Here is a 24,919-nt window from a genome sequence, read left to right on the forward strand (position 1 = left end):
TGATCTCCAGAGGTCCCTTCCAACCCCATATCATTTTGTGACTTTGTGATCAGCAATGCCGATTCTAAAGCAGAGGGATCCAGCCCTGAGACGGCACCAGCCCAAACTGCCAAGGCTGCACATTGTTGCCCAAAGCTCAACCATGTTGAGGGCTTCTGGCCCTGAGCTAGATCGCACGAGACCAGCTCCTATCTCCTCCGCCGACACAGCACATTGATGTGCAGTGCAGATAATCCTCCTACGATAACCCAGTGCAGGGGGACTATTCAGGACAAGAAAAATTCCAGCAGCGCTTGACTGAACAAGACAGAGCAGTCAAGTAGCATGTGCAATCCTGACCTGAAACATTCTGCCTGGGTAGGTACTGGGTACCACTTTAGCAAAAGAAAGCTGCAAATTCCTCATTCTTATTTCAGTATACCAGCTGTATGAAACAAAACATACCCTTTAGCAAGGTAAAAGATGAAAGATCATACAAGCAGCATCATCTGCCCAGCATCACTGGAAACTCCATGCGAGAGCCTGACTCCACCATAGTCAGGCAGAATTCAGCAAAGCACAGACAGGGTTTCACCAGCTCAGGCGTCCTAATCTTGTTCTTTGTTTACTACATTACACTGCTCTTCAATTCTTCTATTTAAAACCTTTTTTAATTTAAAACAATACTTGCCAGAGCACTAGCTTAAAGAAAAAAGAAAAAAAAAAAAACACACAGAAGAACTGTGCTCTGAAACCCTGATCTCAGGAGAAGATACTGAGTCAGATTCAGATCAGGCTTATACAGATGCAGGACAAGAGTAACTGTTCTTGCTTCCGACAGGGCCAAATTCCAAATGCTGTTTTGAAATGTTATAAAACTCTGTAATAATCTCACCCAGGGGGCTACTGCTATGCTTGCCTTGTATCTAGATTTTTAAAAAAAAAAAAAAGTCAGGAAAACCATTTGCTTGCATTATTACATTTTTATTTTGCCATAAACACCACCGTCTAAAGCCAGCTTGCTTCCAAGTTATAAACTCCACAAATAAAACCTACTTGAGAAATTACACTCATTTACATATCCAACCCCAATGACCACTTTTTTTTTCTAAAAAAAAAAAAAACCTTTTCCTTATTCCTTCACTGCTGCTAAAACTTGGGTTTAATTTCTTCCTGCCCATGCTTTTGCTGCACATTGGCTACAATTTTGCAGAAACATATCCTACCACAAAACTGTAGCAGTGTGTTGAGCTACTTCTTTTCAGGAGTACAGCACAGTCTGGACTTCAGGTTTGAAGAGTCAGACTAAGATACTGCAGAGCACGGGTTCGCTTGCAGGACTCCACTTTTTCTCATTTAGCCTATACTGTTGCAACGGAAAATTGAAGTGATCCTCTTTTTCCAGACACTTTCATCTTCACTACAACCTGGCACTGAATGCCAAACATAATGCAGCAAGTTTTTGAAGCACTACAAAGACAAGAAATAATTACGCTATCCTAAATGAACACCACTTGGGCATCTCTGAACCTAAGACGTATTGGGAGGATCACAACTATAGTCCAGAATGAATTTGATGCAACACATCAGGTTTTCAATGCTTCTAAAATAACTGAGATCTCGGGGGGGGGGGAGAAAAAAAAAAAAAAGAGAAAAAACCCCACTACTTAATTTAAGAAGACAGCAGCTAGAATCTTGGACAAGAAAAATAATGGGTACCATCAGCACACTATATACAGAAGGCAATTAGGAGCTGGAAAATATTTGACCCACATGTATAGAACTATTGACTAACGCTCGATCCCCACTTGATCTCAGCAGCTGGGCTTGCGTTAGGAACAGCAAGGCAGCATTCACGTGCTGCTCAATAAATTTCCCTAAAGTAACACACACACCATTATCTGGTCTAATCTTCCAGTTGTTCCTCAAGTCAAGAGGATTTGCCTTTATTCAGCTGCTTGTTTTTTCCTATAAACTCATTTTTTTCTCCCCCTCTCTCTCTGGATGTATGCGCTGAGATCTCGGCCTGTGGAAGTACAGGCAGGCACAGAGAACCTTTTATATAAAAACAATGACAGAAATCTGAAGCTCTGACCATTGTCATGATACGAAGTGATCATGATGAATTTTTAAAATTTTATTTATTACTGCTACAATGCTTCTTTGCTTTCACATTCTGGCTAAAATCAGAAGTGGAAATGACAGAAGAAAGGGTGGGTTTTTTGTTTGTTTTGGTTTTTTTTTTAACACCATTAATTTTAAGCCAGAAAAGAAGCAGGAAGTACTGGAAGTTTCACAGGAAAGCTGGTCAGTTTAGTTTTATGGCCGGAAGCTACACCATTTCTTTTAACATTTGAATACAGAACAGATACGAATCTCTAAAAATTAAGGTTCATGTGCAGCAAAACCAGAGCAATACGTGAATGGGTGCTATTATCAAACTGAACTTTAACTACCATTACACCAAGTTCACCACATCTATGTGTTCTGGTGTCATGTTTTAATAAAACAATAACGCCTTGGTTACTCAGGATCAGGACTACTCATTTTGAGTTTAAAAAGCCATTGTAAGTCATTAAAAATTAATAAAGAACTACCCCTCAGCGCTCATGAAAAGTTTGACCGCTACACAGAAATCCTTGGAAAGCCGTATTTCAAAGCAGATGCTTTTCAATTATGTACCTAGAGATATGGAAATCATCACAATCCGTTTTGGATGGGGGTGGTGGGAGGGGGGTTTGCGTGTGTGTGCAGCACTGGGCACCCACCAGCATCTCACTGCACATGGGTTTTAACTCCAGAAGTTTTAACTACTGTAGTGGAATCAAACACACACTTTCATCGTTACTGCTTAGCGTTAATGCCAAACAGTGGCTTTTTAAAAGTTAATAGGATATGCACGTGTATATAAAAGGTGGACTAAAAAAAATGAAAGGAAATAGAGTTCTCATGTTTGAGTCATTAGAGTTGGTGTGTTTCTTGGCATAAAGCTGAATAAGGAGGGGAAAGCAACAAGAAAGGCTGGGAGAGGAGGCTGGAACACATGCAAGTTTTTAATGCTTCTAAAGCAACTGACATTTACTGGCCAAAGAAGAAAACACTTCATATTATTTCAGCCAAAACAATTTTTTTCTTTCCCCTAATTCTTAAATAGCTGTAGTTACAAGGCTCTGTCTTAATTCACCTGAACTACCCTCCATTCTTTGAACTAGCGCACCATGCGTTAGACTATCAATGTGCATGTATTCTACAAAACAAATTCAATGCAAAAAGGAACCCGTAGCAGACTGTTCTGTGAAGGCCACCAGTAACCACTATGCAAGCCTGAACTTCTCATCACTGTGCCAAGTAACCCTGGCCAACCGTGACATGCACACCGGTGGCCGAGACAGCAGTCTGACATTCAGGAGTTCCTGAAGTGCTTTGCGTTGCCTACCCAAGCCTGGAGGAGGGAAACAAGGACTGCCAGGCACACCTCCCCAGGCAGCACGGGCTTGCTGAGATGAGCAGGCGATGGACAGGAGGTGGGATGCACACGTACCAAACCCTGGTTAGGAGACCAACAGCAGCGGTGAGGACAAGGGCTCAATGTGCACAACCGCAAAGGCAAGCTGCAGGCTGCCTCCCACGTCCTTGTGTTTTAAAGTATTTCATAGTCCAGCTAATTGAAAGGAAGGCTGCAGTAAGGAGAGATGAAAGCAGATGACAATTTCTGATGTAAAGCAGCATCTGACAGGACTGCGAGGAGTTTGAAGAGTAAATTAAGTGACACAGATGGACATGGAACTTAACAATGGAATTCAGTATTAACAAATGCACACTGAATGCCAACTTCTCAAGGATTTTTAACTAAGCCATTAATTAATGGCTCCAGAAAGGGAGTTAGAACAGCTCAGCAAAAATCTCTGCTCAACATACAACTGTGGTTTAAAAAAATTAAAAAAAATACAGAACCACAAATTCCATAGCCTTGCATGAACAGAACTGACATGATGAATAACATTAGTCTAATAAAAGTCTTCTAGAATACAATAGTGCAGACTCCTCTAGAATAACAAGCTGTGCTAAATCACCCCCAAAAATGCTGCTAAACCGGCCAGGGCTACCTCTTTCAGAAGGAGGTAACATGTCTGACTCTGGGAACGGAAAAACCCTCCAAACAGGTCGTCTTCCTGCACAGTCCTAATCTGTAGTACAATAAGACAGAAAATGATTTGGAAAAGGAAGTTTGGCAGTTTCTGTCTGCATATACAAGATTGTGTGTGTGTATATAAATACAAACTAAAATTAATTCCAGCAGGAAGTCACAAAAGTCAAGTATGGCATGTTTTATGTGAGGACCGTGACAAGGCACAGTGGTTCCATTTACACAAGGTTTATTACCGAGACTCATTTACCAACAACCTCGAAGGCATGGCTCTACCTCTATTACAGACCATGATAAAACAACAGTGGGAGAGATTACGCCATAAAAAACAGAGATGCTCCTACTTTTTCCTCTGGAAACATACAGCACTGACACGTTGTAGATAAGACATTGGAGAGAGAGGGACACAGGGTCTGATCCACCCTGATCATCTGCACAGCACGCAGCACACCATCTATCTGGCACAGATGACGCTCACTCCACAGTGGGTCTGGCTCTGCTACCAGCCAAAAGGAGCCCTGCGGAGGAGCAGCAGTGCCTGCTGAAGCTGGACCAGGCTTTAAACTGAAAGAGAGTAGATTCAGAGTGGACAAAAGGAAGAAATTTTTATGATGAGTGTGGTGAGACATTGGAAGAGGTTGCCCAGAGAAGTTGTGGGTGCCCCATCTTGGAAGTGTTCAAGGTCTGGTTGGATGGAGCTTTGAGCAACCCAATCGAGTGAAAGATGTCCCTGCCAGATGTCCCCCCTGGCAGGGGGAGTTGTTGGACTAGATCATCTTTAAATGTCCCTTCCAATCCAATCCAAACCATCCTATGATTCCATGATTCTGCCTGCCCTGTAATCTCATCTCTGCCCTTCCTGACTATCAGCCACATAAAGCCAGCCTAGTTGGGAAAACAAGGAAGCACCAACCACGTAGTGCCAAGAGCCAAAAAGATACAGGATACAGAAAGATGACCGTACAGGCAACCAGAAGGCCCAGAACAGCGGAGCCTCTGATCCTCCTGCAAGTGGGAATGACAGCCCCACATGAACAGTACACAGGGGCCGCTCAGAGAAAGGCTTAACTCAGGAAGGGAGAGCAGCTCTCCTCCTCCAAATGCCCTCTGATCTCAGACTCACCTCTTACATAGCTCTAGAATATTGCCTTTGATGACGCTGGTGCGTTTTCCATCTGGAGGTTTGTCAGACCTTTTTGGAAGCCATCTACCCCAGCCACAGAGCTCTCCGCCTCTCGTCGCTCCACACAAAAATAGACACAACAGGACCCTCTACACAAATTGTGCAAAGTTTAAATTGTTTCAGAAACTGCATACTCAGCATCTGGGAATGTACATATTGCTTAACGATTTTCTCAGTACTGCATGTGCTGCTAAAGACTTTTCAACCCTTTCACCTCAGGAAGCATATATTTAGTCATGTGTAGGCAAGGATCTATTTTCTCAGAGAACTAATGTCCTAGCTTGAAGCTCAGATAAATCAATAGCCCTTAGATTAAAGCATCTTGCTGCCCTCAAGACAAGTCCAGAAGAATTTCTTTCCAACTGAAGAGAAATAACGTTTTTATGCCTTTTTCTGCCATTTCGTAAGCCAGGCAAATTTGATTAATTTTTTTGTTTTCAGAGTTAATTAAGTGGTCTTTGGAGACCATAAAGATTTTTCATGTCATCTGCCTTTCTGTGCTAGGAGAGTAACCAGTATTGTTGTCCAATTTACCGGTTTTCCAGAACATTAGATCCTCCAGTGGATAACGTCTTCCAGCTCATCCAAATCCTACCTTCTCTACAGGGTCTCCTTTTAAAAGCCCCTTTGGCCCAAGATACAGGCCCAGGGAAAGTAACCCCTTCTAGTCTGAGCGTGCCCATTCCCTTTCTCTCCCTACAGAAGGCCCAGTCATCATTCCAAAAGGAAGACGAGTTCCAGGTTCTCTCACTCTCCTGATACCAGTATAATTGAAATTAAGTCCTTAAACGTGATGAAAGCCACTTAATGCTTCGGGAAAAGCTCAATGGTTACCTTCCAATTATCCACCAAACTGTTCAGATAATCCTCAATGAGGGGTGGAATATGAGTAATTACAACAACTCATCAATAATTATTTCAGTAGAGGTGCTACTGGAGTGCCACACCAATGACAGAGCTGTGTACAGATGTAATAATTGTAAAATACTTACAGAGATCTATCTTGTAATTTCCTTCCTTCTTTCCTACCTATTCCCACAGAACAGTGGATTACCAACACTTAACAAATCTGCCTAGTTGGAAGATGTGACTGTCCTCAATGAAGGAGATGCAACTGAAAGTCCTCCACTGTTTCCCCACGAAACTTGTCAACTCCAGCCATAGGAAGCACATTTTGCTGGTTGCTGCTCCCCTCTACATTCACCTCTGGGCTGTATTAGAGTTTACTCTCTAGTAGAGCACCTCACTTCAGTTAACAGCTTGCAGAAAATATGGCTTGTCCAGATCTAAGAGCTTCACAGGTATATCAAAAGTCACCACTTAAGACTTACAAAGATGAAAGCAAAATAAAGACTTGAGGGGAGCAGTGAGCGTGTAAAGAGACCGGTTCCCCAACAACAACTATCTGCACTCAAACATACAATGGAGTTGCTTGTCATGCAAGCCTAAGATTACTGTTCCCTTGACGAAAATAGTAACCCTCTCAATTCAATTTCAATTCTTCCAGAACAGCCAAAGGCCCATCTATATTTTCAAGATGTCATCCAGCTGTCTGTGGACTTTTACACAGCTTGAAATAAAGAACAAACACTTGCAAAGGAAGGATAGGAAAGCGTGATGTACAGTCTGAGCACAAAACCTATGCTTCAGCTGTAATGAAAGGATGTTCCTGCAAGAAGCAGGGCGATGTGAAACCGAACAGGACACCAATGGGAAAACAGGTACCCAACCTCTGTGGCAAATTGTACATCACTGTATTCAACAGTGGACAGCATCCTAGAAGGAAAGAGGGGGGAAAAAAAGGAAAAGTGGGGGAAAAAGCACTGAAAATGAGAACATTTGGACTTGCCTGAAATTCAACTCACTGCAAGGACCCAAGATGCCCACAGGCCCCAGGTCAAATGCACTCCATGGAGGTGTCTGGTTAGTCCTTTCCAGAAACAGTGTGCAAGTTTGCACTCTCCATTACGACGGGGTGAAAGTCCCCTTTATGCAGCAACTCTGCAGCAGCAGCACTTGCACAGAAAGTGGAGGGAACTGCGACCACTTGCCTCCTTGCATGAAGATGCTGAGAGCCCAACCTCTCAGAGGAAAGCCCCAGCCATGAGACGGCTGTCTGCTGCAGAAGCTGGGAGCCAATGCTCCCCTTCAGACACGAATCATGCTGTGCAGGTAGGGCTCCATCAGAGAAGGTTAATAAGCAGAGATTGTGTTAGTATACAAGTGTATACTATACGCAATCTCTGCCTATCAAAAATCATGTTAGTATACATTTGTATACTAACCAAATAAGTTAAAAACAGATGATTTTTCTCAACTGTGCTTTCCAGCACACTTTGCTCAATGAAAAGAAAACTAAAATCTAGAGGAGTTGTTGTATTTATTAACCTCTACAGACTCACGGCAATCGTTAAGTGGGCAGTCTAACTGCTCAGAAGGTGATTCGATTGCACCACAATACAAATAAAGATATCAGTATAGAGTGGGCTGCAAAGCACTAAAAATTAAGACCTAATTAAGTTATACATTTGTGCATCATTGCCCTCTCTATTAGAGTTTGGAAAATTGAAGGCAACATGCTATTATACATCATGTGCTATTATTCACATAAGTGCCTAAATTACAGTTTGGGAGATACTAGTTATGTGCTTATTAAAAAGCCATTTAATTCATCATATAATACACAGACTTCTTTCAAGATTGAAATAGGAAACATGAAAGCAGCATCTGAATAGCAAGTCTCAATCAAAAATTATTTCTGCTGCCATAACAACAGTTTTTCCCTCCAGATTTTGGTTTCCCATCTCACACTGAGCAGCAGCAGGGGCTGGAGGAGAGTTCCTGAAGTCTGATTCATGCTATTCGTACTTACCTTCTTTAAACAACAACACACAAAAAAAGGCGTGCTGACTACAAACTGTGGGAAGTGTTCACAACTCCTCAGAAAGCTGTATAAAATTGCTGATAGAAACCAAATAAGAACAAAGTTAAAGGACGTGAATAAATCAGGTTTAGCCTGAATGTTTAGACCAGAAGGTCTTGGCGGGGGGCGAGAGGGAGGTAAACATCTACATTGGATGGAGCAGCGCTATAGGACTGGTTATTTTGGAAGCAGAAGACATCCTCAGATGTGCAAAAAATGGTTAGACATGGGGATACAATCGACTTAGCCTTTGCAGCAGATGCAATGGAAGCTTTGGCCCAGCCTGCGCAGACGAAGATGCTGAGTAACTGTCAATCACACATGGCCCTTAATGAAGCCCTGCTGATGTTTCACACCCAGCTATCACTTTTTGTTTCTCTTCCTTATCCTTTTCACCTTGTGCCTAATTGATTACAAGCTTGGCTGGCACTGGAATTTGTTCAACTTCATGGTACACCGGTGAGGAAGGGAGCCCTGAGAAGCGTCTCTGGCAGTGTCAGTGGCTGTGCCAAGCCCTGGGTCCCCAGCTGGGGTGGCAGCACCCCACCAGCCCCATCTCCAGCAGCAGAGCACACCCAGGGACACATGCCAGAGCCCCAAGGCCACCCAACCTCCACCCCTGCGCAATCAGCTGCTTTTCAATAAAACTCTTCCCACCCTGTGAACACTAACTCCCAAACCCCAAATTCAGAGTTTTATCAGTTAAGCTTTTCAGAAGCTGTTTAATGTCAGAAATAGCTTTCTAAGCACTCCCTCCTTTCTCCCTCAAAGGATTTCACAGAGCATCAGGGAGACAGAAGAAAACTTCCTCTCAGAATTAAAAGTATTTTTAAATATAAATACATATTCAAAACAGGCTAAAATATTTAGAAGAATTCCTAAACTGCGGTTCGTTTCATGTGAAGGAATTTTTGTGCCTTTATCATTGAAACCACAGCTGTGTAGTTAAAACAGTGTCTGATTTTCCATTTTTCATCTCATCGTTATTCCTTCAACAGTAATTCACACTAACCAAAGTGCATCTTTTATCTTAACAGTTGATAAGATTTTCTGAAGCACTACTTTATACAAGTTCTACTTGAGCTAAGAAGGCTATTACCATCTTCATGTCAGAGACAGATAAACTACAGCTGCCCTAGCACTGCACACTACTGAAGTCACATGAGCAACATCTTTCCCAAATTATTCTTTTAACCATTAAATATGTGTGTCCTCAGTTAGAAACCACCAAGCAGAACGCAGTCCCCCTCCACAACCAGCTTTAACAACCAAGGATGCCACACACGGCTGTTGTAATGGTAAGTGACAGCACCAAGTGACAGGGCGACTGGCTCCAGCGAGGTGCATGGTATCCTTCATTTGACTTCACGTATTCTTACCACTTGCTCTCAGCTACGTGGGCCTCAAGTCTTGAAAGAGAACAGAAATCCAAAACTACATATATTTAGCCTGAATGGGGTCTTTGAAGGTTTCCAAGTCAAACTTCCTTTGGATTCAACAGCTAGCTCTTGGAAGAGCTAACAGCAGCACCTTTCTTGTATCCTTGCAGATGGGATGGCCATACCTACAGCTAATCCCCAAACCATCACTTTATAATCTCCCCAAGCTTCTCTGCCTTAAATCTTCAGCAGAGGAATTTAAAAAAGGGTCTAGAAAAAAAATGGAACAGAAAAAGAGCTAAAAAATTCCTTTCAAAATTTTTCCTTTTGTTTTGACCTGTCTTACTGTAAGTTAATTTAAAACTAAGACTGCAATTTTGAAGGCACAAAAAACCCCACAGGATAAACAAAAAGAACTTTTACATGAAGGAAAGGAATGCAGTTGGAACAGAATATCTCAGTATTAATGCTTTTAAAGAACTGAACAGGAAATTCACAAAAAGCCTTCCTTAGCCACAAACATTTGGTGGTTTTCATTTAAATGTACTGATGTATCACAACTTTGACCAAACTTCTAACTGCACATATTTAGGGCATCAGGTAAATTCAGAGAAAAAGCTTCTTTTTATTCAAGAACACCCAGAAACTTACATTTCTCAAGAAAGTCTCCTCATTTCAACTGAGAGCGCCACCACTCAGTGCCAGGGAACACTTCTCCAGCACAACACAGCTTCTCGTGTTGACAACGAGTTGGTTGGGCTTTCCCCTCCTCACTGGCTGAAGCAATCCCTGCTGGGAGAAGAGGATGATGAAACACGTAAGTAACTTCAAGCAGGGTCTAGGCAGCTACTTTCTAGGCAGCTCTTTCTGGTTTTCTCCCCACGGTGAGGCAGCTAAAGGCACTCTGGAAAAACAAAACACCCCAGCAACGGGAGTCGTGAGCTCAACGCAACTGGATGTGTTTGCAAGTCCTGCCAGGAGCTTAATGCCTGCTGTAAAACATGGCTGCCCCGATGAGGAAAAGCAGAAATACTCCTGAACACATGCTATTCAAAGACCGTGTCAGCTTAGGCTGCCAGGCTGCTAATTCTTGTTTTTCTAAGTTTTTTAAACAATCTGTTGGCTAGCCTTTCAAGGAGAAACAGCCTGGCACTGACTCGAGGTCATTTATGAAGTCTTTTCTTGTCTTAACCATTTATAATAAAAGAAGAGCTGAGCCGCAAGTAAACGAAGGACTGGCCAGAAGAATTTCCCTCGTGCCAGTTCCTGGATGTCACACGATCCCTGAGGCTGTACCTACCACACTAGTTGTCATCTCCATGACCAAATGCCAGCTTGCAGCTGGCACTCAGAACACCAGAGCTAACAGCTGAGGTGGAGAAGTCTCCCCCAGGGCTATGGAAAGTGATGCCTTAGGGACACCTATGTCCCAAATCTATGACTCAGTAAGAAAAGACAGATGCGTATCTATTTTACTGTCAACAGCACATTACTCAAGCCACCTCCCTCCACTTTTTCCCCCAAAATCCATTATCACAGTTATCAAATATTTAATATATGCAGGAATCCTTACATAAACTAGACATTAAAGCACATCTTAAGTTCCCCAGCACTGCCAATGTAGACAGATCCCTTCGTGATGAAGCACGATGAGGTTCTGCAGGGAACTGAAGGCAGGCACCTTCGTGGCACAAATCCACAGCCCCCATACTCCCCTGTTCTGGTGTCCTGCAACACGGTTGCCTTAGCAACATAAATCATTTTATTGGTCATTAAATACTATTTTTCCATATAATGTTAAAACTGTTCCACAGTAAAGTGTTTTTCTAAATATAATGCTTTCCCCAAACAATGTGAAAAACACTGCTTAAGTTAAGCAGTTTGATATGACCGGGGGTTTAAAAAGAAAATCAAGAGAATTTAGCAGCAGCCTTTAATTACTTAGGTTGGGGGGGGAGGGGGGGGGGGGGGGTAAAAAGGAAAAAACAGGAAAAAAAAAAAGAAAAACAACAACCAAAAAAACCCCAACCAGAACTCATCAGCCACATTGACCTTTCCCATCCATCTGAACTTAGAGGAAGCAGTTGTACAGCAGGAAAGGTTTTATTAATCTTTCTCTATATTTGTGGTCACACGGGGACACAAGCAATGCTACTGCAGGTTACCCATGGGGGAGGGAAGTGTTCTGATTACAAACTGGTTGCAGTTAAAAGCTAAGTCTGTACAGAAAAACCTCAAACAACACTGCAAGCTCACGTTTTCCTTGGCAGGGAGCAAAACACAAGAAGGGAGATGGAAGAGAGATGTTTATGGCCCAACCTGCCAAGGCAGACTGAAATGGGGCCAAACGGCACATGTGCCTCCTCTGCCCTGTGCCACAGTTTCCCTGCCTCTGCCCCCCCCCCCCCCCTTAATTACGTACAAAACCCATGAGGAATCTTCCACTGCTGTACTCCTGCCTTCAACACAAAGCCATGCATTTTCCCAAGACAGCCCTGTATCAAACCCACTGCAGTCAGTAAGCGATTGCTGAACACTTCTGCGTCCAAACGCAGCTACCCTCCTTCACAACATACTGCAGCCTGGTTTGGGAAGAAAAAAAAAAAATAGCAGCAAAGTCAATAAATCTTTAGCTTTGGGTAGTTTTGCTTCATGATTTGCAGCTTCTTTACATTATATATATATATGTGTGTATATATATATATATACACACACACACACACACATACTCCAGTATATATTCTAGTATATATAGTATCTATTCTACTCCAGCAGAAGTAGGGAGGTGATTGTGCCCCTGTACTCAGCACTGGTGAGGCCACACCTTGAGTGTTGTGTCCAGTTTTGGGCACCTCAATACAAGAGGGATATCGAGGTGCTGGAGCGAGTGCAGAGGAGGGCAACGAAGCTGGTGAAGGGCCTGGAAAACAAATCATATGAAGAGCGGTTGAAGGAGCTGGGACTGTTTAGTATGAGGAAGAGGAGGCTGAGGGGAGACCTCATCACTCTCCACAACTACTTGAAAGGACACTGTAGAGAGGTTGGTGCTGGTCTCTTCGCACAGGTAATTAATGACAGAACAAGAGGGAATGGCTTCAAGCTCCAGCAGGGTAGGTTTAGACTGAACATTAGGAAAGAATTTTTCACAGAAAGAGTGGTCGGGCATTGGAATAGGCTGCCCAGGGAGGTGGCTGAGTCACCATCCCTGGATGTGTTTAAGAGACATTTAGATGTGGTGTTGGGGGATATGATATAGGGGAGAACTTTGTAGTGTAGGGTAGATAGTTGGACTCGATGATCCCAAGGGTCTCTTCCAACCTGGATGATTCTATGATTATATATATATATATATATATATATATATATATATATATATATATATATATATATATATATATATATATATATATAAAGACGTGCTACTTGTCAAGAGCACATGTTTTCAACTACAGAATATCTTGACCTCAGTATTTCACCAGTCTAATTCAGTCTCCAGTTTCCCCTCGTCAGACAAGTAGTTAGTTTCTCTTGGTTCTTGGATATATATCAATTTTAAAGAAGTACCAGCTGAACTATTAGGACTAAAAGCGCTCATCTGAAAAACAATATCCTGAAACTACAAAGGTCACATCGTCTGCCAGGAAAGAGCATCGGAAACGGGCTCCAACTTGGCTGGTCCTGAGACACTGTCAGCCTAAAGCCAGACCCAGCTGAGAGCCAGAGACTTCAAGCAAAAGCGAAGCTGTCTCTGGCTTGCGCTCTTCGGAATGCAAATGATCCGATGTCAAGACGTTGTAGTATTTGGGGAGGGAGAAATAAATTCATATGAATTCATAAATTCATATGAACAAAGTGACATGCCTTTCAAACATGATTCAGGCCCCACTTATATCAGAGGGAAGTACTTCAGCCCATTTATCCCGTTAGCACCAGCAGGCCAAAAATCTAAGTTCTGCAGGCATTAAAATACTGCTTAAAATACAAAAGCAAAGCTGAAGAATCAGACATCGCTAAGCAAAAAGGACAAAATATTTTTCTGGCAGGTAAAAAAGTTTTCCCAGAACATCAAAATCCCTGTCACAACTTAATAGCAGCATCCCAAGCCATTCAGATCCAAACGTCTTTGAGGAAGTTGGAAACAAGATCTTTTATGGAATTAAGCATGCACAATGCCATGTTTAAGTCCCAACCACAAGCGACGCCAAGTCACCACTCCTCCTCACAGTCAGTCCTACCTTACTCACCCCAATTCCAACGGGTTACTTAGAAGTAGCATACCATGCATCATTAACAAGGGTGGCAAATGCCTTCCTTAAGAGAAGAAGAGCCTATTTCCTCCACTGCTCTTTGAGTCTAACACAGGACAGAGCTTACCGCCTGAATAAAAGGTTCACCAATGACTCTCTATATAAAAATCTCAATTTGAAGATTTTCAGTGCAGTAGTGTATTTAGGGAGGTCATCCCTCATCCCTGCTCTGACGTCCTTGCTGTCTACCCTACAGAGCTGCCCTCATTTGCTGCGCAGGTCTGCAAGGAACAAGAACAGACACTGCTGGGATCATCGCTCCCTGTCTTTATGGGATAGCGATGGAATAGGCAGTTCCTAGCCCACCAACCACAAACTGGGGAAGGCAGGTAGCAGGAAACTCCTAACGCTGCTCCTAGGGCTGTTCACCCTTCCCCGACACTACATTCAAAAATACGATCACTCACCCACAGCAGGGCTACACTGACATTTAAAAAAAAAAAAAAATCAGGGAGGGGAGATGGTGTTTGGTATTTTTAAGTCAGACAAATATAAAACACAAACTGAGCCCCAAACCTGTGGGGCTTCAGGTTACACACAACTTGACTATGAACTAAATTCAGATAATGATAGCATTTAACTAATAGTAACATATTACACAAACTTCTGTATTTAATGTACTGTTTTTATAATTATGTATGCAGTGATGTCCTTGCCAAAGCCTTTGCAGCAAGCAGAGAAAAATCAAAACTCTACTGATGCTTTTTGAATCCACCTCCTGGTGAGATCCAAGAGACCAAATGAGAAGCTGCACCCACAGCCTGGGAAACCGCACAGCTGCAAGTGGTCCAAAGCCCAGGAGCTATAGAGCACTTTTCCCCTTTCCCAGGCCGAGTAAGCCAGTCCAGTCACCCTTAGTGCCACTTCCAAAGACAATTAGCAACATCTGGTTTCAATTAGCTTTTCCAGAGCCATGAGCACACAGAAGAGTACCGTACGACATCAGAAAGAAAAAGTGTGATAAAAAAAGGCAAACTGAGGCGGAACTGGAAAGCAACTGGGAAAGACCAGAGAAAACGAGAGACAAGAAATCCCAGAGCATCCCCCCACAAAATGCTGGGTATTACTTGGGGCAAAGCCAATGTACGTGTTCAGAATGAGGAGCCTTCTTATACCGAGTTGGGTTTAAAATTATCTCACTTCTCATTATCAAAATGATTAATTTCTTCCTAGACAAGGCTTCTACAGTACACTGTATAATGGCTTGCTATATCTACACATCTACAACATCCCATTTAATACCAGCAAGATTACCGCCTCTTTTGTGCACTCCTAATTTCTGGTTGCCAAAGCTTTTGTGGCAACACCACATCACCAGCCTTCCCCAGCCTTGGGGTCTCCTTTGCTCTTCTATTATTTCCCCTTTAGCCAGACCCTTAACTGCTTTGTAATTTTAATGGCCTGCTCCTCCAGTTTAAAGTTTCCCCACTTCATGCCATAATAAATGTTTTATTAAAAACCAGAAAAAAAAAAATCAATATATTTAGCCTAACCCCCATTTTAAGGGGGGGGGGGGGGGGGGAGGTCATTTACTCTGGCAGAGCCTATGTATGGATAAACTTGTGCTGCATTTTGTCCCATTTTCCATTCATGGTTTTAATTACTCCTTCCTTTAATATTTGTTTTAAAACTTCACATATCAAAAGACTGACTGTTTCTTCTGTAAACACACAACGCTGTGCTTCAAATGCACCAGGGCTGTTACCATTTAGGAAAATACATAACTTTTGCACATGTTCATACTCTATTAGAACCAAACCCAAGAAATACGCAAAGAATGAAAACACAGTACTTCAGTGCTCAGGGTAGACGTTTAAAATCCTTTTTAACAAAAAAAAAAAAAAAACCAACAAAAAACACCCCACCCAAAAAAAACCCCCACCCAACCACCCTAAACCCTATGAAGTTCTCTTTCGCTACAAACAGGGTTGATCTGTATGTGGAGAATAAACAATATGTTTAGTCACCCAAGAAAATAAAAGCTTTTTCTACAGCTTCTTGTTCACTTGCTCCAAGGAGTAGCAGTCTGCTGAGAAACAGAAATTCAGTGTTTGTGCTTTCCCTCCCAGTAGGAAAAACAACCCCAAGAAAAACCATGTTTTCCTTAGCAAAACATACCCATTAACTTCTCTTCTTTATACAATACCTAATCCAGAGCAATGGCATTCCTATCCCTGTAACCAACACCAGCACCCACCGACGCTGGCAATTAGCCAAGCAACTAATTGCAGGGAAGCGCGATTGTGCCACAAGCCTTGGGAGGAGGCGTTAAGCCACTCCGTGCCGGGGAAGGGACACATGAGACATTCCAGCTCGGTTAGTGGCACTCAGGGCTCTTCCTCAGCAATCCCACACAGGTGTCCCGGGTCACACAAGCGTACGTTTGTACAAAGGGGCCACTGACATGAAATTAAGCCACCAAATTCAAGCCAATTTAGATATCTGAGAGCATGAGAATGAATTCACCAGGGTAAAGCTCTGCTGGTTATGTATTCCAAGTTTATCTGGAGCAGCAATTAATGCTCTGTATGCTGAAGACTTCCATATACATGCCAGTCTTAATAGAAGTCACTCAGAAAGTCACAGAAAAAAATCCCAAGTATTATTCTCACTACACTTGCTGGGATGCCCAGGCAGTGTGTAATATCCCTTTCATACCACTGGGAAGTGCAGCACACATGGAATTAAAACACCAGAGTTCTTTAATAATAATACTATGATCCCAAATCTGGTGGCCGGCCACAGCCTAATGAAACAGAAGCACAATTAGTGATTTACCAGTAAGATTTGTTTTCTCTAGAGAAAAAGACAGAAGGACATAAGTGACAGTGATTACAGTGAATATTCAGGCAAACAGATCCCTTCTGATAGAAGCAACCTGGAAGAGTCTAGTATACTGTCATCAATCCTAGCTCCTATTTTTATCCTACAAAAAAATGAATTGACTAGTGGCTTTTCTATGGCCAATGGCCCTACTCAGAAAATGAAAGTGGTAATTATTCCTCATTAAAAAATACACTCTTGTTTTTACTCTGTCGGGGGCGATCAACAACTGGAAACACCCTGTTTCTCATCTTTCTTTCTAAGGCATTTTGGGATGACAATCCTTTTGATTCAGAAGGGGTACCAGAGACCCATGGAAGCAAACAAGGTGCACAGTCCCATGCCCCAAAGGCCAGGTATCCCAGCTCAAACACACCTAGCACAAGCTTCACTAAAATACCTTTTTCTGCCCTCAGGACATGGGGCAGCAGTCAATTATCATCTCACAGGAGTAAAATCCAAAATGTGCCGCTTGCCTGAACAGTGGCAACAACAGGCCTCCTCTGGCAACATGATCATCACTAACACAGAACTTGTGTCCGAAGCTTTCAGTTCAAAAAATTGATACAGTTAAAGAAATTCACATCTCACAATCAGTATTCTGGGGGACATTCCCTGTCCTTTGTGGCTCTCGTGCAGGGTTTCCTCAGGAGTGAAGCCAGCCTTGTTGTCACTCGAGAGAGGACACCTCCTCACTAGAGGGGACAGTACGAGTTCATGTGTGAGGCCAGGGAGAGGTCTAACATCATACAACAGCTATCTCATGATAGCATGAGGCACCTTAGGAGACAAGGGAGCTGAGGACATCAGGTAGACATCTGGGCAGCTCTGACCTTGGCTGGCCCACTCCTAAGGCCACTTTTGTACTTCTCCAGTTCTGTAAATTGCTTGGTCCCCATAAGCTTTTATTATTTGGGTCACATCTCCGAGCAACCTAACTGTGATTGTGAGAATACACCGTAGAGGCGATGAAGCTTTCTTCAGGGACAGCTTGAGGATATTGTAAAGCCCAGCACAGCAGCAGCACCTAAACACAGCATCTGCCTACACAATTTCATTTAGGATGCGGGACACAAGTCAAGACTTGATCTTCCTTTTCTCCTTCCACTGTGGCCTGCGTTTCATTTCTGAAGACAAAACTTCTCGTTTCTAATATACATGAAATGTTTATGCTTGCCTGACTCATTGTGGAAAGGACAGCATAAAAACAGTAACTGGGTCAGGGGAGCAATTATCAAAAGTTAGATTAATGTGGAGAAATCCATGTGATAACAGGAAAACCAGCAGATCTAAAAATTCCTGTTGGCATGCCATTTCTTAACTTTGGATTTAAAGCATCTAATTAAAAGCTGCCAACCCCATGCTAACATGATAAATACTTTACTCCTTATCTTCGGTTTTTAAGAAAAAGGTTGTTTTAAACACAGAAATTGTTATACCATGAAATAGCAGTGAGCATGTAGAAGTCTCCTAAGACTGCTCCTGTTCAGAAGCAAAAAAGCGTGTTTCCTGATCTCTGTTCTTTCGATGAGCTGTGTTTCTACAATAACAGTTCAATTTCTGAAGCCATCTTTGGTGCCTCTTAAGATAAAAGCTCCAGAGTTAGACTTCCCAATAGAGTTGCCTTTTTTTTTAAAAAAAAAAAAAGAAAAAAAAAACCTGCTGCCTATTAGAGGGGATCAAACCCACACTGTTATTTCACTACAGTGTTTTCCTCTGTCAGTCTTCAGCAGCCACTTAGTAAAACCAATCTGCTCCAGCTGCATTACTCTCACCTTGTAAAATGGAGAGGTTCTCCACGATTGAAGTTACTTTAAAGGAACTGTTTTGCTTTAAATTTAAGCATTTTATTGAGCTTAAGATACTCTGATGCTTTTTAGTTATGGCTAACAACTATGGAAACATCCATTTTGAAAGTACTAATAATTTTACTACCTCCAATTATACTGACCTCCAGAAGAGCCAAGTGTTCATGTGCATGCCGCTCTGCTTGGAAGAAAGAGTTCTTTCACCCACAGGTTTTGAGAGAGGCAGCAACACACCCAGGAGCCTGCCACATCCAACTGATAACCCTTTGGAAAAAGCTAGTTTTTACTTGTCCATTTTTACTACCCAGCTGTGCCCATTTGACAAGCTTTGCATGGGATGTTTCAAGGCCTTTTAGAATTTCCTGTTGCACTGTGAAAGCATTTGAGTCAGCTTATGCTTCTGAACTAGAAATAATAAGAGCTATAGACACTACTACATTAGGAATGGCCAAGAAAATACAAAGGAACATACAGGCTGAGTGTGAAACTCCTAGACCTAGACTTCAGCTTCTGTGAAACAAAAACGCGTTTATTCTCAATTTCAGGTACTTTCAGAATCTTTCAGGACAAACCCAGGCCTGTCCTTAAAACAGACAAGGGGAGGAAAAAAAGAAACCCAGAAAACATTTTTAAGTGAGTTTATATTGTACCTGGAACAGAGCATGCCTTCCTGCTGCTCCAAAGAGTTTTACTTCAAGGTTAGTGCCTAATTCCATGTGACTTAGGCTTATTTTACTGCTGCATTTTGCAGCCCATTTCATCATCTAACTCCTCTGTGTAATTAAAATTCCTCTTCATCTATTTATGTGCTGGCTCCTGCCTCCACCTGAGCCCTCTGGCAAGTGCTTTTCCTGAGCCAGCCTTTAGGATCATCAGTATCTTCATTTTGGAATCACAGGGTACATGCGTCACTCTCCTAGAGCATCTCCTCCCTCAGTTTTTAAAATCTACACAAATTCAGCTCAATCCTCTACCATAATGGATCTAGAATTTCCACACCTCCTTTTGACTCCCCTTCTGCAAGCAGGCTTCATATCCCGCTGAACCAGTATATTGCATTTACCCACACCAAAAACATTTTCTGGCAATCTCAAAGAGCAACCTCAAAATGGGGAAAAGCCCAGTTCCCCACTTGATCGCTGGCCACTTGAGAAAGATCTCAAGCATTCACATTCAGCAGCAGGGAAAACTCAGGACGTGTTAATACCATGTCCCAAGCAAGAATGCCCTACGAGAGCCCGATGCTGCTGTGCTGCAGATACCAAGGGAGCACAGAGGGCCAGCATCCACCCCTTCAGTTCCAGAGAACTAATGATACTACTACAAACATCAGCATCCCATGAATTTTCCATCCCTGTACAGCAGCAAAAGCAATACAGGCAGCAGGAGCTAAAGCTCAACACTGGCTAGGTTTGGACTTGGATCAGTCTCTCGGCGTCTCCCGAATCAGCTCCACACCATCCGCTCCTGGTTTTACCACCAGCGTGTTGTGTGGGTTAGCAGTCTTATTTTAAACCTTGGCACACGTGTTACTTAAATAATCCACAGATTTAAAACATCCTCAGGACTTACAGAGATGAACCTTAACAGCTTTCTGGGAGTAATAGGATTTATCGGGCCAAAAATTAAGGGGTTACAAACTCAAACTTCTGATTTATAGCAGAAGTTCGTATTTCTTAATTTAAGTCCTGGTGCAAGCTGGAATACTGTCAACCAGATCGAGTGTTATTTTTTCCAGCTCTATATTTACACTTCAAGGATTATGCAGAAGCACAGAGCAGAAGTGGAGAAGCAGGCCAAATGCCTCAACATAAATCTTTTGGGGAAGATTCAGAGAAGTTTGGGTTATCTGTCTTCAAATGGGTTTTCAAAGTGGTACAGATCTAGACATCCAGGAGAATTCAAGGAAGGAGGATCCAAGCTTTAAATTTAGGAAAATAATCATTTTACCTTGCACATGCACAAGAACTCAGACAAGCCTTGCCAGGAAGGTGAATTTCTCTTCTGCTGTGGAAGGAGGCACAGCCAAAGAATTTCAGCCTCACCCATGGAAAATTAGCTATTTATTTTGCATAAATCCCACAAAATGTTTTCCGCCCAGCTAGTGCTCCTACCTGCTAGTTTAACAGCAGCGGAGCGAAGGGCTGTGCTGCAGGATGGCAAGTGGCCAGCCACTGATTCCTGTGTCACTTCAGAGACCGGGAGGGTAGGTCTGCTCATTAAAGACACTGGGTTACTGCAAGGCAAGGATAGAGGCAGCTCTTGGCTGCGGCATCTCTGGGGCTCCCAGTGTCACCAAAGCCACTGCTGCCAGGGAAACACTTTCATACAATTCTTACCAGCAAGGTCTGTCGCAAATTTAGGGAGGCACCTCGCCATGTCCTGCCTGTCAGCTGTTCCCATCACTGCAACACGTGCGCACACGTTGGAAAGGAGAGAGAAGAAAGAGCATCTCCTCCTGACTTGCTGGCTGAACTGGGAAAGCACCGAGGGATCCCCCTCTCTCTGCCCAAAAATGAATAAGTAAAACCACATCACATCATTCCATCTATTCCCACACACTGGCTGGCCAAAACCAGAGGCTGGAGACTGTATTTCAGAACCAGCACACCATAGTGCCGGCTGATTTTTAGCCCAGAGCAGGGCTAAAACAGAGCCTGGCTAGGAAACAACAGAAACATGACTCCCGCCTGAGGTACAAACCTTCAATGATGCTCTGAGGGCCCCATCGCTCCAGGACTTCCTTGGCACCAAGTCTCGCTGACATCCCCAGGAGCTTCCCAATCATCTCTCTTGATCCCCCTTCCCCAGGAATATTAGAATTTTCTGTGGTCTTCCATTAGAGTTACACTTCGGTGCAAGGCCTCATAATACCAACGTGCTGTTAGGCTGCAAAGATACATTTCCCAGGGACCACTTACGCAGTTTCCCTGACAAACAGCACCATCTTTACCACATTAGAACATATTTATATTGATTTTCAAAAAAAGACTGACTGGTCCTTAAACACCCATATGCCTCTACCAGGGAACTTCCTATATTTTGACACATATAGGACCATTATGTTTACCCAAGTTTAAATCCATACTTGCAAAGGGAAGCATACAGGATGTTTTACTGAAAAAGTTTCCAAGTGCCAAGAATTGGCAAAAAATACAGCTAGATGAGCGCTGATGTAACAGCATGCAAAGATTATAAATGTGTTTTAACCTTATTTTTATGTAGTCAAGTGTGTCTTGCTAGCAGCTCTTGCACATGCTTAAATAACAGCACATGTTTAAAGCAAACATTGCTTTGTCACCAAGTTATTTCAATATCCTTGCGTAGTCATCTTAGCAGCCTACAAACTTATCTAACAATAAGACCAATCGCAAACATTTCTGAATTTCTGACAAGCAAACATCAAATAATTGAAAGCTTCTCTTTTCAAACACATAGGTATCGTCAAACATTTTTCTTATATTCGAGAACTTTTTAAGCTAACAACCTTCAAACTCCTCAAATTTGATTTGCCTGAATACATACAGCTTTTTATATACAGATGTGAGTTAAGCCATTCCCTTTACTGATGGTTTTCATGTTGCTTCACTGTTTTCCTGAAGTGTGGTGGAAAAAAACAGGAGAGAAAAAAAAAAGGGGGCAAGCAGGCTCCCACAGGACTCTAAAAATATGAGTTATTTCCCAAGCAGACAATCCACACTATCATTCAGAGTCAACTGAAATGATCTTTATAACCTTTCCCTTTCTCTTTACCCATCAGTAGATATTCCATTTCTGGTTTATTTTTAAGATTACTTCTACATTTATACTTTTGGGGAAAAATAATATCAGAATAAAACTTAATTTCTTAAAGGGAAAAGATTTTTTGAAACATTTCAATTTCTTCTAAAAACCTCACACCATAAGAAGAAATTAACAGTAAATAATGGAGAGTATGATGCCTTTTCGTCAGTCTGGATTAACAGAAAATCTGGGTGGGGTATTGACATTTTACACAAGCCCACACCACTGCGCACCACTATCTTGTGAAATTATATATCATTGAAACAGGGTTCTGATTTGTCAACATTTCCAATAGGCGTCAAAGCAAGAGCAGTACAGCTTCCCACCCCACATCCCCCACGCTTCGGGTGAACCCTCCTCTCCCAGATAACAGCCCTGTCCTTCAGCAACAAGGCTGAAGCAGTATGGGACCATGAGTGGTGAACACTGGCATATGCGGGTCTCTGTGGTACGGGAGAGGAGAGGGCAGAGCTGCAGCAAGAAGAGGAAGGAGACGAAGGCAGGACAAGGGCTAGTGCCACAGTACAGTCCCTCTGCTAGCGCTGGATTTCCTTTTCTGAGCCACCTCGGCTCCGCACCGCCCCTCTGCCTCCCCAGAGATCAGGTACCCACTCCATCACCCCAACTCCCTCTATCCTAGCAGGGAGGCTTTAAGGCATTAAAACAGACCTCAGACTCTCCTGGTACGACAACACAGACTTTGTCTGTTGTCCATTTCTCACATTTTCCTGTGTCAGAGGAAAACAGCTTTATACACTCAGGAAAAATGGCCATTTAAGCTTTCAAGAGGGAAGAAAAAACAGCAAGAAACTTTTGCATAGATTACTTTCATTCCTTTGAAATACTTTACATCATTCTATTAAAAGGGAGTTACCAAAATTTAACTCTGTCCTAATACTGTTACCCTTGTGCCTCCTTCTGCTGACCAGTATCACTACAAGGGTGTAGACAGCAAGCACCCAGTGCCAGACATTTCACTGGCAAACAGAAGTTTCCCATGACAAAACCAGTGGGACACCCCTGGCTTGCGGCTCCCCGCTCCCCAGAGAGCACCGTTTTACACCCAGATGGGTACCAGGGAAACGATCCCATGGAAATCCAGCCTCTCCTGCCTGCTCACGCACATGGCATGTGGGATGCTAACGAGACAAGGTCTTGCTGGAGGTTTCCTTAATACCCTGTGTATCAAACACCCAGGTTCCCTACCGTATTTAGTTCCAGATGAGACTTTCCATAAGTTCATAGATTGCACCCTATACATATATCTTCAACTCATTTAAACAACCTAATTAAGGTATCTTTCCATTATGCTGCATTTAAGTCCCAATTTAATCCGGCAAGCGCCGAATTCTCCATGTGAGAGCAACCCTCCTCCTTATTTCTCTTCCTTGCAGCTCCTTTTCATCTTTCATGTTGGTTCTCTGTGCAGTTTCCTCCACAGCTACAGAATCCAATACCTTGCTAAGAAACATCCCTTCCTAACAATAATCTTCTTTGCAAATAGAATTAACAAGACAAATGCAAACACGAGAGCAATGAATTAGTTGTCATATTTGCCCAAACTGCTGCTTCCAGTTCCATATAATGAAATTCTGTATTAAATACACAGGATGGCTTAATGTCAAGCTCCTCATTCGCTGAATTAGGCAGCTGGCCAGTAACACCCTGCAGCATCTCCCTCCAACCCATCCGAGAAATTATACTTAGGAGGGTTCTGATAAAGGCTTAACTAATTTGTGCCAATATTAGTCACACCAAATTACTGTCATTTAATAACTGTTTGGAGAGCTTTCTACCCTGAGAACGCTGCAAAGGAATGACATGTTTCTACAACAGACAACAACAAAACATGTAAAGTTTATGGTAGCTTTTTTCTGTTCGAACAAGTTAATTCATAAAGGTAGGGAACATTTAGTGCCTGCCAACTTCCTTCCCTTTGGAATCTGTCCTTTAGACACAGTAATTATACCAGGAAACCTCTCTCCATAACCAGCTAATAGACATAAGAAAAAAAAAAAAAAACACAAACAGTTGTGACTAACAGAGTCATGCATGAAACACATTTCAGCACTGATACCAAACCCAAGGGGTACTTTTAAACACATATTCTATGCTTCAAATCTGCAGAAGTAGTTTAGAAGTTTTCCTTTTGATGCCTTTGAAAATTAAACTGCCCTTGCACTAAAGAAAAGAAAAAAAAACACAAAAAAACAAACCAAAAAAAAAAACCAACCAAACAACAAAACCACTAAACTTCAATGAAAGAACTAAACACACCACAAAATTGGTTAAAAGCGTATCACAGCAAAGCATGTCTACTGCTTCTGGGAGGGTTTTCCCAAGGGCAAGCAGAGCTGATGTTTGTCTGATGGGATACATTACCTGGGGTGCAATATAATCCAGCAAGGAAGACAAAGGAAAGAGAGAAAGATTTCTGTCAGATTTCTACAGGAAAAAAAGGACAGCCAAACACTAAGAACTAGCTGACTAAATCAGTGGGTTACAACTCTGTTTTGGCATAAGCTACAGGAGGACACCACTGACATTTTAGCAGAGGTTTAAGTTTTGAAGTCCAAAAGATTAAAGT

At 42.5% G+C, this 24,919-nt stretch overlaps 1 protein-coding gene across 2 annotated transcripts in view; it reads right to left on the reverse strand.

The window, feature by feature from the left end:
- The window catches only part of APBB2 (amyloid beta precursor protein binding family B member 2), a 180,463-nt gene that overhangs the window by 149,098 nt on the left and 6,446 nt on the right, over positions 1–24,919 (reverse strand). For both annotated transcript variants that reach the window (XM_074155296.1, XM_074155295.1), the window contains exon 2: positions 10,263–10,400. The gene's annotated coding sequence lies outside the window, so the exon portion shown is untranslated. The remainder of the gene's footprint in view (positions 1–10,262; positions 10,401–24,919) is intronic.

The sequence above is a fragment of the Numenius arquata genome, chromosome 10, assembly GCF_964106895.1.
Source record: "Numenius arquata chromosome 10, bNumArq3.hap1.1, whole genome shotgun sequence".
In the NCBI taxonomy this organism is placed as follows: Eukaryota; Metazoa; Chordata; class Aves; order Charadriiformes; family Scolopacidae; genus Numenius; species Numenius arquata.